The sequence below is a fragment of the Dromiciops gliroides genome, chromosome 3 (genome assembly GCF_019393635.1).
Source record: "Dromiciops gliroides isolate mDroGli1 chromosome 3, mDroGli1.pri, whole genome shotgun sequence".
Lineage (NCBI taxonomy): Eukaryota > Metazoa > Chordata > Mammalia > Microbiotheria > Microbiotheriidae > Dromiciops > Dromiciops gliroides.
The window spans coordinates 213,161,816-213,176,493 of record NC_057863.1 but is presented as its reverse complement, the minus strand read 5'-3'; the positions used below and the strand labels follow the sequence as shown (position 1 = coordinate 213,176,493).

Below are 14,678 nucleotides of genomic sequence, written 5' to 3'. Positions count from 1 at the left end.
TGGATGGGTATAGTAAAAACTTCTCTTTACTAACAATTCTATCTTTTGTCATATTGTCTATCTCATATAGTCATATGACTATGTCATATAGTTTTTTGATTGGGTCCCTCAATTCTGAATCCACCTGATTTTCAATTCTTCTAGTCCATTTCACTTCATTTTTGTCGACAAAGATAGGTTTCATCTATGGTAGGTTCTTGCTGGAATCTAAATATATTGTGTCTATAACATTTCTATTATCTACCAGTGTGGTAACCTTGTAAAAAAAAGAAAATGAATTTAGTCTAGAATAACTTTTTTCTAAAGATGTCATGCTGGCTTTTAGTGATGATTACTTCCATTTATAACATCTCACAAACCATCCATTCAATGATGCATTTTGGGGTTTGCTAGGATTTGAAGTAAAAATCATTAATTTATAATTTGCCGACGTAACCTACTTCCTCTATTTCTGAAAATTGGGACCTTTGTGTGACTTCAATACTGAGATATATGTTCATCAGAATTAATTTCACGTGCCTTCAATAGCTTTTTGATCTCCTCATTATTTCTTCATTCAATGTACTTGGAATTTACTCCTCTTCTTTGGTTCTTCTTCATCACAGTGTTGGCTGTTGCCCTTGCTTTTTAGTTAGCTCATAAATATATCTGTTTAAATTTTCTGACAGTGTTGAGTTGTGTTGGTAACCAAGAGTAGAGAAATTGTGGGTCTTACATAGCCATCATTCTCTAGAATGCTTTAGTAAGAAGGCAATGACCAAGGGAAAATTTCTTTGTGTCACTAATTTGATATTAATTAAAATGGCACTTATTGAGTACCTGCTGTGTGCAGAATAGTGCTCTAGGCACAGTGGAGGAATGCTCAGATCAATAAGAGATGAGCCTTGTTGCACATTATGACTCATTAATAATTTCCTAGTTTTAGGCTCTTAATGCTATGAAGTAGATCACTATTGAGTAAAGAAGGCATTGAATTTTTGCTGTACCTCAAACTACTTTCCATGCTCAGTTGCCATAAAGCCTGAAGTTCTACCATTAAATATTTATTAATTTGGAGTGTTACCCCCTTCCCCTCATATCCTTTCTCTCCCCAGCCACAGGTCTTCCTTTAAAATGTTATTACTCTATGGCGAGTTAGCCCCAGGCCAAAGACCTGCTGGATGCCCCCAGCTTCACTACAGAGATGTATGCAAGCAATACTTGAGGGTTCTGGGAATAGACATCGGCAGCTGGGAGGAGATGACCAAGGACCGTGCCCAATGGAGTTCAGTACTCAGGAGCAGCTTGAGCACAGCTGAGATGGGCCTCCAAGCTCTGGAGGAAGAAAAGCAAATAAGACGCAGGAACTGACAGGCAACAGAGTGCAGTTTTCTGATGTCCTTGTGGCAGGAGCTGCGGCTCCCATATTGGACTGCATAGCCATACTGTGGCCTGTGGCTCTTCAAGGTGCTGATCCATGGTTGTCAGCGACTGGTGGAAGCCTACTACTCTGTGATTGTACATGTGTAGCCTATATCAGATTTCTTTCTGTCTTGGGGAGGGGGGAGGGAAGGGAGGAAGGGAGAAAAATTTGGAACAAAAAATCTTATGAAACCAAATGTTGAAAACTATCTTTACATGTAACTGGAAAATAATAAAATACTTTTATGATAAAAAATAAAAGGGTATTACTCCTTGGGAGGGGTAAATGAACTTGATTACTTTTCTTTCTGATAGGATAGAGTACAGTACAAGAGAGCTGCAGATACCTGGAAGCAGTGTGACCCAAGGGGAGGTGTTGGAAACTTCATACTACTAAGTTTTTCCTGCTACAATCAGTCAGTTAAGAAGTTATTTATTAGGTACTTGCCATGTCCCAGGCACTTGTGCTGAGGACAAGAAGACAGGCAAGAATTCTTTCTATTCTCAAGGACCTTGCAATATAACGTCTCAAGGCATGACCTCCTCTGCACAAGCACACCTCTGGAATAGCAGGGAACAATTTCACCCAATGTTAGGGAACTCTCTCCTTCCTTAAGTGCCATCCTAGGGCCCTGAGATCCTAGCCCTCATGAAGAAAGAAAAGGAAAAATCAGATTCACCTTTTCCCCATGTTCCCCCTGGGATCGCAGTAATCCAACTGTTGATAATTTCCATGAGCCTTGTCTATCAAGAAACTTCAGAGCTGTTGTCGCTTTGGGAAATACAATATTCAAAAAGGATTTTTTTACAGTAAGCCAGAAAACTACACATTAAATGGTAGCAATTATTGCCACTATCCCTTCAAAGCATAAAATGATATTGTTTGCCCTTTATTTATGACTTAAACACTGGTCCAAATATAGGAAGCTACTCAATACCTCAGAGACTGATTGAATAATGTAAGGTTCATAATGGTCCAAATACAAGAGCTACTGAATACCTCAGAGGACAGTTAGTTTATAGATAGTCCATAATTGCCTAAATATAAGAAGCTACTCAATACCTCAGTGGGCAATAAATCTGAGTTAGAGTCAATAAACATTTATTTAGCATTTATGTATGCCAGCTACTGTGCTAAGCACTGGGAATAGAAAGAAAGGCATAAGACAGTCCCTGTCTTCAAGGAGCTCATGGTCAAATGAGAGAAGAAAACACAGAGAAAAGCTGAAAAGGGAGGGAAGGTTACTTGCCTTTGGGGGAAGCATGATGAAACCCTGTAGTTGGGGAAGGAGGTGATCTAAAGAGGTGAGGGTTTCAGAGTGGATTTGATAATGAAGAATAAGTTTCTGGAGATCATGAAGTCCAGGAAAGTAGCTGAGTAGGAAATGATGAGGTGAATTCCCAGAGAGCTCCACTTATATGGTAGAATATTAGGGAGGAGGTCTCCAATGTCCATCTTTCACTTTCTCCAATCAGATGGGGGAAGGAGCCCAATGGAAAGGACTGCTGAGGAGCTGAGAGTTTCAGAGTTGATTTCATATTGAATAACAAGTTTCTGGAGATCATGAAGTCCAGAAAAGCATCTGGGTAGGAGATGATGGTCCATAGTGGTCCAAATATAATAATTTTCTGAATGCTTCAGAGGGTGATGAGTTATCTCTTTTACAGTCACTACCTCTGATCTCATGTTCATGATTTTTATGTTATTTTCTAGAATTTTCCTCAACTTTGATCACAAGGAACAATCTTTGTTAAATTAATATTGCTGCATACTTTACAGGCTGTTCTGATAACATCAGGAGTATGTAGACAGTAAATGTTGCATTAAAGAATGGAAAATTTTACCTTAATGGAATAAATGTGGTAAATTGTTCATAGTAGTGCAGTACCAATAAAGACTCAAGAAGACCGGAGTTCAAATCCAGCCTCAGGCATTACTTGCAATGTGATCTTGGGCAATCACTTAATGCCCCCATTTGTCTCAGTTTTCTTAACTGTAAAATGGTGAAAAATGATAATTACTTCCTGGGTTGTTGTAGGTAATCAAATGAGATAACATCTGTAAAGAGTTTAGCACAATGCCTGGGCACATAGTAGGTGCTATGTAAATGCTAGCTACTCCTACTCCTACTCCTAAATATATAAATTCAGGAGATTGATTTTTATTTTTATTTGTTTATGTTTAAATAATAAACATTTTTATTTCAAGTTTTGAGCTCCATATTCCATTCCTGCTTCCCTTCCTCCCCTCCCAGAGGTGGTGAGCAAACTTGATTTTTTAAATACTCATTGTAAAATATTAAAAGACTTCCTTTAAAAACAAGTAACTTTGCTAACTGCCACATCATCAAACGGCCTTTTTAACTGAAAATTTCTGCATTTACTAAAGATGGCAGAGATAATTAGAGAAAAGCTTGAGAACTACAAAATTTACTGAGAACTGATTCCCCACCCAGTCCCCTCTTTCCCAGGCAGGTGAATTGCCTGGGGCTGACAGTCTTTGTCATTTCCAGACTCTTGATGGACTTATGGACCTTCCCCCAAGCAACTTATACCCTCCCAATGTTCCCCACCTTACTCCCTGGACTTTATGTTATTATGTAAAAAGGGTCCACCTGCATTAAGTAGTTTCTATTCAGAGTCAGTAACAACTATACTTAAATTAGGAGCTGTTCTATTATTTCTTTTGTCAAAAGTTCATTTACATTAATTAGCTATATGTCACTCTGGAGCAATCTTTTTGTTCTGTTACCCCATTAAAACCCTGTCCTCTGTTCCCATCTTTGGGTATTCCTAGTTTCTGAGCTTTGTGATACCACAAGCTATAGTTCCTCTGCCCCATTAAAGACCTTATTTCTCCTATATTGATTGTTTCCTTAATTTCCAGGTTAACAAGCTCTATGAATAGTTTCTATTTCATAAGAATTTACAAAAATGGCAAAAAAAGGAGAGCTCTAAGGAAAGCTATTGATTGTTTTTCTGGTTAGCTTCAAAATATAGCCAGCAAGTTGCTAATGTTTTCTGCATTTCAAGTGTAACTAGGTAGGGTCATCTCTGTGTTTGTAAATTCTTGCAGACCAACTCCTCATAGTACTGGAGAAAGCATTTTGTTTTGAACAAAAGGACAATGATATACAAGCTGTCCACAGAGTATACAGATGACAGATCAAGAGGAAAATGAGCTCTCTGAGAGTTTTTCCAATGTCCTTCACTGCAAAAAATAACAATCATGGTATGTACTTGGTACACGGTGGACTTCTTTATTATTGCCCACATTCCTGGAAAATGTATTGTTGAACTAAATGCACCCTCTATTGAACACAAATGACTGTCCAAAATTAAATAGAGTGATTGTTACTTCTGAAAAAAGGGTTTTCAGGATAAGTATTGTAGAATCACAGCCTACAGAGGAAATTGAGATGCTCCTTGCTAAGCACTGTTTAAAAAAAAAAAAGGTATATGGGAGTGGAAGTATTGCCTGTATATTTTATGAGAGTAAGTAGATGGTGTAGTAAAGAAAGTGAACATGATTTCGTGGGTGGACAGGTATTAGCTATTCTAGAGATACCTCATTAAGCTTAAGACTCTTATTTGCTTTCCTTGACTCAATCGCATTTTCTGGTTATACATACACACATACACACATTTTTATATGTGTGTATACATATACACATATACAAACATACAATACACATGTATGACCCATGATTTCATCAATATAGAAAGTTCCCATTGTGGAAATTCCCTCCATTGATGTAGATCAACAACTAATCTATCATTTGTAAGCTTAAAGAGTTCCTTGGGACATTTAAAGGTTAAGGAACTTCTTCATGGTCACACAATTAATATATGTCATAGTAAGGGCTTAAATCCAAGCTTTCCTGTCTTCAAAGCTGTCTGTCTGTCTACTATACCACACTGCCCCTTAATGGATACATAGACAAAAGTATTCTAATGTTCCAAATCCTGATACCGTACAACATGGAGACCTTTTTTTTTTTTGGCTTAAAGTCATTTTATAATCATTCAGCTTTTAATATGTGTCATAAAATTTGGCTTTGTCTTAACTGAGAGCAGCTAGGTGGCACAGTAGATAGATTGACAGGTCTGGAGTCAGGAAGACCTGAGTTCAAATCCAGTCTTAGACATTTATTAGCTGTGTGATTCTGGGCAAGTCACTTAACTCTGTTTGCCTCAGTTTTCTCATCTGTAAAATGAGCTGGAGAAGGAAATGATAAATCACTATATTAGTATCTTTGCCAAGAAAACCCTAAAAGGAGTTACTGGGAGTCAGACATGACTGGAATGACTGGACAACAACAAACAGCTGGAACTCAATCCTTCCATTGCTTCCCCCTCCCTCTTCACCCTAAGAACCAAAGCTGGTATTGAACCATCAAACCCTTCCCTTTGCTGGAGTAGGAAGCTGTGCTTACTAGCCTCTCACCAATTCTACTCATTCACATGACTATCCCACCATGAAGTTTTACTATCACCCCCTTGATTTTTAGAGTGGTATGAGAGGCCTTGAGATTTCCCCATGCATCTTCTAGGGAAAATTCCTCTTTCCCTTCACAGATCCCCAGTTGTCCTAGACTAGTTTCTTATCTATGGATATCAAATCAAGGGCACTCTTTCACAGTAACTGTCTGGCACAACCCAGAGCACTGAAAGAGACTTTGCCATGATGGGTCATCTTCCCTATTTCTTTCATTGTGTGAATTTTGTGTGCCTTACCTCAGGATAGGGGTTTCAGTCAATGGCTCAAGATAGGGACCTTTCATTCATATTTTCTGGAGAACAGGTGTTTACTGTGTTTTAAATGGTTGTTGTTTTTTTTATTTTTTATTTTTAAATTGACTGTGTTTTATAGGGTTGTTTTACCTAAAGAATTACAATATTAAGAGCTGTCATGGATCTTAGAAATAATGGGCTAGTGTAATCTAATCTACAGATAGGAAAAATGAGGCCCAGAGAGGTCAATGGATTTGCTTAAGGTAGCCAAGAACTAAGACTTAAATCCAGGTCTCTTGACTCTAAGACCATAGTCAAGTGTAAATTGTGTGTGTGTGTGTGTGCGTGTGTGCATGTGTGCGTGTGTGTGTGTGTATCTGTGTCCACATGTGTGCAATCTTACAACGGAGATGGCAGGTTGGTGATCTTGATGAGTTTCACAGATTCTCATCTGAGATGGAATAATCATGGAATTATTCTTTACTTGGCAAAAGGTAGGACTACAATAACAGCAGCGATAACTGACTATGGTAGATCATTGGTTGTCATCCAGCATTTTAAGCTTGAGATTTAAAAGTCCAGAGGTGATGATACTTAACTGGAAGGGTGGCTTGAGTGATAAGGATAGATACACAGGTAATATCTAAGCCAGCTTGGAGAAGGAAATGGCAAACCACTTCAGTATCTTTGTCAAGAAAAACCTAAAAGGGTAATGAAAAATTGGACACAACTGAAAATGACTCAAACCACAGCAAATTATAAATAGCACCCATTTTAATATGGAATTTATAGTATTGAGCATATCCTGTAAGATTTGGGGTTCCTAGAAGTCTACAGCGGGGGCAGCTAGGTGCGCAGTGGATTGAGCACTGTGCCCTGGATTCAGGAGTACCTGGGTTCAAATCCGGCCTCAGACACTTAACACTTACTAGCTTGTGTGACTTGGGCAAGTCACTTAAACCCCAATTGCCTCACTTTAAAAAAAAAAAAGAAGTCTACAGGGAAGTAGGAAGTAGGGGGGGAAGCTTGGGTTACTGCAATGGTTGCTACTCTAATAGACACCTATTTCAGATAACTACGTAAAGCTAAAAACCCAATATCCATTTCAGCATCTAGTTATCAAATTTCCTCTTAATTAAGCCAACCAATTAATAGACTCAAATCATCATCATCTAAAGTGGTACAGATAAGAAGAGTTCATTGGATTGTGCTTTCCTAAGTTGAAATGTGAGCTCTTACAATTGTGCTTTCCTGATTTCTTCAAGACATAAGGGCCATTGCATAAGCAGGGATCTGTGGAGCCCATTACAATATAGGAGAAACATTCATTTTCAGCTTCTGTAATTGCAGAATAAACATTATAGATAGACTTAATATATTAAATTATGTTTAACTAAATTTCTGTATGGCCCCAAATGGAAAAGTTACCTAGAGTTTAAAGTAATGAGAAGCTCCAAAATGCTTTTAAGAAAAAAAACAAAAACTTTAGTTGTGTTTAAGTAGAAAGGAATGAACAGTTAAAATGGAGAAGCACGTAGCAGTTTTTTCTGGCCTGAGCATATTAGGAAGATTTAGCACAGAGAGCAGGTGTAAATCAATGTAGCATTATTAAAATCATTTAGATGTATAGTCAGAATAGAAACAATAATGTGCACTTGGTTGGAAGGCTGTTTCCAGGCACTTAGCAAAGAAATGCTGCATTGTTAATATGCTTCCATTATAATTGACAAAGCTACTATTTCCAAGAAATGAATCACCCCATAATTATGCAGGCTTTCTCCTTTTCTTAATACAAGCATCAGTGCTAGGTCTGGCCCATATCTATTTTACTGTACATTTCTGCTATATCCATCTTCATAAAATCAAAGTATCCTTAATTCTGATTTAAAAAATACTTTATGAATGTAATAATTGGATGCCCCCTACAAAAATTACCTATTAGGTTAAAGAAATTGTAAGTATTATGGGGGCCAATTTTTAATTGGGGAATGCTAGCTAAGCGGCTCGCCGCAATATTGGGGCAAGGAAGGAGACCGGCAGTCTCCCTCAAAACAGAACAAGATTTATTTTAACAAGAACGAACTTAAAAAAAACCACCACAAACAGGATCAGTAGGATCAAAGGAAAGGAAATAAAATGGGAAAAAGGAAATTATAATACCTGAAAAAATACCACTGCCCAGGAATCAGCTGAAAATATGCAGCAGAACGCCTGTCACTTTCCAGCTTCCAACTAGAATGCCCAATTCTCCTCCCCCAAACCTAGAAACACCCCACACAGCCCGAGCCAATGGGATGGCCACTCTGACAGTCACATGACTGCCCTCTCTAGGCTTCCAATCATTATAATTTTGCCAGGCCCATGTAGGTGTTGGCAAGTGGTGATGACATGAGGTGCCAGAGCCCTGGCAATGGCTACAACCAGTGGGTAGAGCATCTTGCAGTTTGTGGAGCCCCAGACCAGTGAGCACTGAGGCATTAAAACCTCAAATAGCAATTAATTCTTTACAGTATGAATGAAATGTATCTTTACAAATAGCACATATGGTCATCATCTCTTAGTATATGATAGGTCATATAGGCTAAGGCTTGTATTGTGGGAGTCAATCATAAGTAGGCCAGTGTAAGGGGGCATGTGTGTGTGTGTGTGTATGTGTGTGTGTGTCTATTACTGTTAGAAGCTGTTAAAGGTAAGTTTTCCATTCAAGGTAGTTTTCTGATTGAACTCATTCCCTTTTGATGAATAGCGTTTTTCTTATTTGTCTTTGAGTTAAAACTTCCCTATATGATCAATACACACTTCCAAATCATGCATATTTAATAAGCTTATACTCTTATTTTCAAAGAAGAACCTCTGGAAGGCTGAGTTTCTGGGTACAGTCTGTTAAGATACAAGATCCACTGACAGTCAAAAGACCCCAGAGTTCAAGAGACTCTTGGAATATATGTAAAAGATTATATATATAATGGAAAGCAACTTAACAATACAGTTCCTTGAACATATTCATTTCTGGGCACATCTTTATCTCAGGAAATGTTTTTTCTCTGACTCCACCACTACAATCACTTGAAAAAAGAAAAAAAAACCCTTCAAAGTCAATATTCAGCTTTGATGGAAACCTATTCCAGAAAATCTCTTTTAAGGAAAAGGATACCAAATCATTAATCCAACATTTTTTCACTGTCTTAAATTGTGTACTTAAAGCATCAGAGTGGGTGTCTATTTTCATACAGCCCCAGCATAAGTTACCTATATGAAAGGGTAGCGATAATATAACTTCTCTAGATATTAAGGAAGATTCAGGCAATCAATTTTTCAAAGTGCTTTTCCCTGCCTAAGAACTTTATGGTGAAAAGCACAGTAGAAATGCCAAGTGCTTACACTGAAAACAATTTACAAATACATTCAAAACAATTATATATGAGTGGGAAAATGCCACCATCTTTAAGATATTATAGTTTGGTTCCCTTTAAACTTTATTATTTACACATGATTGATTGGCTCACCTTAGGCTTCATGGGATGTAGGGGGGGGAGGGGAGAGAGAAATTGGCAGGTTAGAAAGCAACAGAATCTTATAATTTTTCAGGAAAGTACTTACACTCTCTTTCCTTTTGCATGAATTTCACTGTTCCCTCCACTAATCACACTATCCCTCCTCTGAACTGAAGGGACCCATTCCACCCTCCCCAGAATGAAAGATGGAATTAGAGAGATAAATTCAGGACCTACTGCTGATACCCTTATCCTAAACCCCCCAACTGAGTAACTGACTGGACAGAATTTTTTTGGAGGTAGGAATAATTTTACAAAGACTATATAATTGTGACTGAATCCTGGATAAAAGGGAAAGGAGTAAGGGATTATAAGTATAAAGACCAACAGTATGCTTCAGAAAGGAGCATTTTTTAAAGTTGGAGGTTAACAGTATTATTTTGTAGAATTGTAAAAGCATTTGGGGGTGATTTAATGGGTAAGAACTAGAACCTGAAATTGGAATTGAAAAAGGACTTATTACATTATTTCATCCCTCTGGTCAGTGAAGGAACAATGCAATTTTGGGCCTAAATTTAATTGGGACTTAACTAGATTCTTTGAAACTTTTTCATTTTCATTGGAAAGCACAAAGTACTCATCCTTTCAATAATAGTGATGGACTGCAGACTCCAATATTGTGCAGTGTGCTCTAAATTCAGGCCCAAGGCAGCCACAATGGGGCAGTCAGAGGCACCAGATTGATCTTAAAATCTAAACTGCTCTGTGGTGTGCATCAGGAGAGAGGTGAAGCCTTTTGGGTAGAAAATGATCAGATCACAGTTTCTATTTCTACTTTTGCTTCTTTTGACATAAAAAACAATCTATGGTCTGGATTTCATCCTCCGCCTGAAGGCTTTTACAGAAGCCTATTAACAAATCTTGCTATGCAAAGGGCATGGGTTGTGTGTTTTCATTTTTTAAAAGATCTATACAGTTTAGCTTTACTCCCTCTCACCCATGATTGAAGCTATTTTTAAATATCATGTAAATAATAATGAGATTCTCATGAGCCTGGGGAAGAGATTAAAGACTATATCATCCAATTGAACATATTGATGCTATTCTACATTCACTGGGAGATAGGTTTTATACAAGGAGAGTTTGAATCCCAGTTCTGACACTATATAACCACAAGTAAGCCACTTAACCCCCTTGATCCTCAGATTCCCTGTCTATAAAATGCAAATAACTACTTATTATATGAGGCTACTGTAAAGAAAACATTTTTTAAACCTTAAGAAGGTGTGTAAAGGTGAATTGTTATTATTGAAGCAAAAAATATGGTAGGCCACTAGGTACTGTAACTGCTGAATATTTCTTTCCCTAACTCACCATTCCTTTATATGGATACATATGAAGCCCAGTGGCTACATCTTTTATCACTTTCCTTTTCACTGTTATCTCTGTAGAGAAATGATACAAAATAGAGAGAGATAAAGTGGATGCTAGTATGCTAGTCAATCACCCTGCTTAAGAACTACATGGTTCTCATAGCCCCAGAATTCTTTCTGCTCAAAAAGAAAATTCCTGGTAGAACATTTCATTTCTAATAAGCTAGACATTTTAGGCAAAATCAGGGTCTTTGTTACATTATTTCCAGTAAACCCTTATAAGAACCCTACAGGAAATTTAAGAAGACATAAGGTCAGTTTAATTACAGGTCTTCCCCCCTCCCCCCTCCCGCCCCCCAGCCTCCCACCTGTTTACCTTTTTAAACTGCTCTTGAGTCTTGTATGTTAAGATTGAATTTTCTATTCAGTTCTGGTCTTTTCATCAGGAAACCCTGAAAGTCCCCAATTTCATTGAACATCCATCTTTTCCCCTGAAAGAGAACACTTGGTTTTGCTGGGTAATAGAGTCTTGGCTGCAATCCAAGCTCCTTTGCCTTCTGGAATATCATATTCCAAGCCTTGCAATCCTTTAGTGTTGAAGATGCCAGGTCCTGAGCAATCCTGACTGTGGCTCAATGATATTTAAATTGCTTCTTTTTGGCTGCTTGGAGTATTTTCTCATTCATCTGATAATTCTGGAATTTGGCTACAATATTCCTTGGAGTTTTCCTTTTGGGATATCTTTCAGGAGGTGATCAGTGGATTCTTTCAATGATGATTTTTATCCTCTGCTTCTGTAATATCAGGGCAGTTCTCCTTGATAATTTCCTGGAATATGGTGTCTAGATACTTTTTATGATCATGGCTTTCAGGCAGTCCAATAATTCTCAAATTATCTCTCCTGGATCTGTTTTCCAGGCCAGTTATCTTTTCAATGAGGTATTTCACATTTTCTTCTATTTTTTTAATTCTTTTAATTCTGTTTGATTGATTCCCGGTCACATGGAGTCATTATCTTCCAACTGTCCAATTTTAATTTTTAAGGCATTGTTTTCTTCAGTGAGATTATGTACCTTTTTTCCATTTAACCAAATGAATTTTTTAAGGAATCGTTTTCTTCAGTCAATCTTTGTGCTTCCTTTTCCAAGCTGCTGATTCTTTTTTCATAATTTTCTTGTGTTGCTTTCATTTCTCTCCCCATTTTTTCTTCTAGCTCTCTCAATTGATTTTGAAAGTCCTTTTTGAGCTCTCTTCCCATTTTTTCTTCTACCTCTTTCAATTGATTTTTTTTTTTTGGTGAGGCAATTGGGGTTAAGTGACTTGCCCAGGGTCACAAAGCTAGTAAATGTCAAGTGTCTGAGGCTGGATTTGAACTCAGGTCCTCCTGAATCCAGGGCCAGTGCTCTATCCACTGCGCCACCTAGCTGCCCTCAACTCATTTTTAAAATCCTTTTTGAGCTCTTCCAAGAAGGCTTTTTGTTCTTGATTCATCTTCCCTCTTGAGACTTCACATGTAGGCAATTTGAGAGTATTGTCCTCATCTGAGTTTGTGTTTGCCTCTTCCCTGTCGACAAAGAAGCTCTCAATGGTAGGAGCTCTTTTTTGTTTCTTACTCATGTTACAGCTTATTTTTTTTTTTAAGTTGAGGTTTACTCTGGGGGCACTAGGGTCCCTGTTTCAAGCTTCTTGTGCTTGGGTATAGGGGCTGTGTCACTGGTTTTCTACACTGAGGCCTCCGCGGCTTGTGGATTTCTCACCACCCTGGGCTTGTTTCCGGCAGACTAGAATGGCCAGGCCTGGTTGCATCTATCCTGTGGGTGGTCCTCACATATTTAGGAAGTGTCTGATACCAGATTTGAGTTCAGGTCTTGCTGACTTCAGCTCTAGTGCTTTATTTACTGTGCTTTCTAGTTGTAGGAAGATTGAGAGTGCTGGCCAGGTAAGTGGTAGTAATCCACTAGAGACTGATCTCTCAAAGTATGGTCTCTGGGTCCCTAGAAGTTTCCAAGACCTTTTTAGTGGGTTCACAAGGTTAAAACTATTTTTATAATAAACTATGATATTTTATTACTAAAATAGTAAATATTGATAGTCCACATAAACAAGTACTCTTTGGGATGGGATCACACATAATTTTAAGAGTGGAAAAAAAGGTCTTTAGATTAATAAAAAAAAAGTTTGAGAACTAATGTCTCAAAGGCAGCAGCCCATTAGGGACTAACACATCTTCCAAGACAGAAAATAAAAATGGGGTTGGAGCTTAAAAGGACAGAATATGACTGAAAGGAGAATTGGTATTTTATTGACACATCCTATAAATTCAGCAAAATATTTAAGGCTTGGAATAAACATGGTTAATAATTTAAGCGAAAGGAATATTTTTTAAAAAAGACATCAGACACCCCCAGAATAGTTCTTAGGAGATGGGATGATTGTCCTAGGTCCTGAACATTAAGAGGTCCAGACATCTAGAACTTCACAGAAAATATGAGAGAAGTCCTTAAGCATTTATACAAGCAACATGTGGAAATTTATTTTGATTTGGGGCCCCTACCTTTAGGCTGAGATTAGAAAGCCTTAGGACCTCAGGGTCTCTTCTGTGTGGGAGGCGCTGGTGCCCCTCCCCCTCTGCTTCAGCTGAGCCAAAAAGCCCTGTGGGCTGTACAAGACGCCAGGTCAGACAGCTGGGGGGAAAAAAAGCCCCCAGCTCCCTCTGACCTGAGCGGAGCTATCCAAAAGATCCCAGATAGCCTGTGCTGGGGAACGTGATGCTTGAGCATACTGCATCCCCAGCCGTAGCCCTGGCTAGCGGATTAGCTTGGTGTGTGGGTGCAAGAAGCCCCGAGATTTGAGTGGAGAGAAGAAAAGGTATATATAGACCTGGGGGTTAGACTTAAGGGGGGACGAGATGAACAGAAACGCAGGACTAGGAGCAAGGAGTAGAGGCTGGCCGACAAGGTTAAGAGAGGTGGACAAGATTAGAGGGGTAGCAAAGGCGGCAGAGAGCAGACTGACAGAGCAGACAGACAGCGTGACCAGGAGGCAGCAGAGAGCACAGAAGCAGTCAGCACAGGGTACAGGTTGGAGAAAGTGAAGATTAAGAGGAGTTAGAAGATAGAAGAAAGTAGCTGAGCAGGGAAAGTGTAACATACCCTGAGGCGAGAGGTAGCTAAGGCCCTTATTGTATTAAAAAGGTTACAGGCTCAGCAGGTGAAAGGAAGAATGGGAAAGCAGTCAGGTTGTACATTTTATTTCCCTGTATTCCTAATTTTAAATAGTATCTCATAAATAAACTCTGATTATTTAGTTAAGAGGCTTCTGAATATTTTGCTTATCAATTTGGGAGTGGAGCAGTGTGGTGGAACTTGATAAACAGCCCACATTAAATTTACAGCAGTCAGATGGCCAAACAGTCAAAAGTCCCCAGATTAAACCTCCAGTCAGCTTTAGCCCCCCAAATTAGCCCTAGTCATCAAAAATATCCTACAAACAAGTATGACCACTTCAACTTCTTGTTACCAAGGGCCCATCCTTTCTTCCATGACACAAACATACATGTTGTCCTATTGCAACATACCCTCTATTTTCGTATTTTGAAGCTATATGCATTTTAACTAGATTTTTACCCATTTAGGAATGAAGGAGTTCACACAGTGATTTGTTCCTAAATCTGTAA

At 38.5% G+C, this 14,678-nt stretch overlaps 1 protein-coding gene across 7 annotated transcripts in view; it reads right to left on the bottom strand.

The window, feature by feature from the left end:
* EPHA6 (EPH receptor A6) overlaps positions 1–14,678 on the bottom strand; it is a 1,203,504-nt gene that overhangs the window by 95,577 nt on the left and 1,093,249 nt on the right. The gene's annotated exons all lie outside the window — the stretch shown is intronic.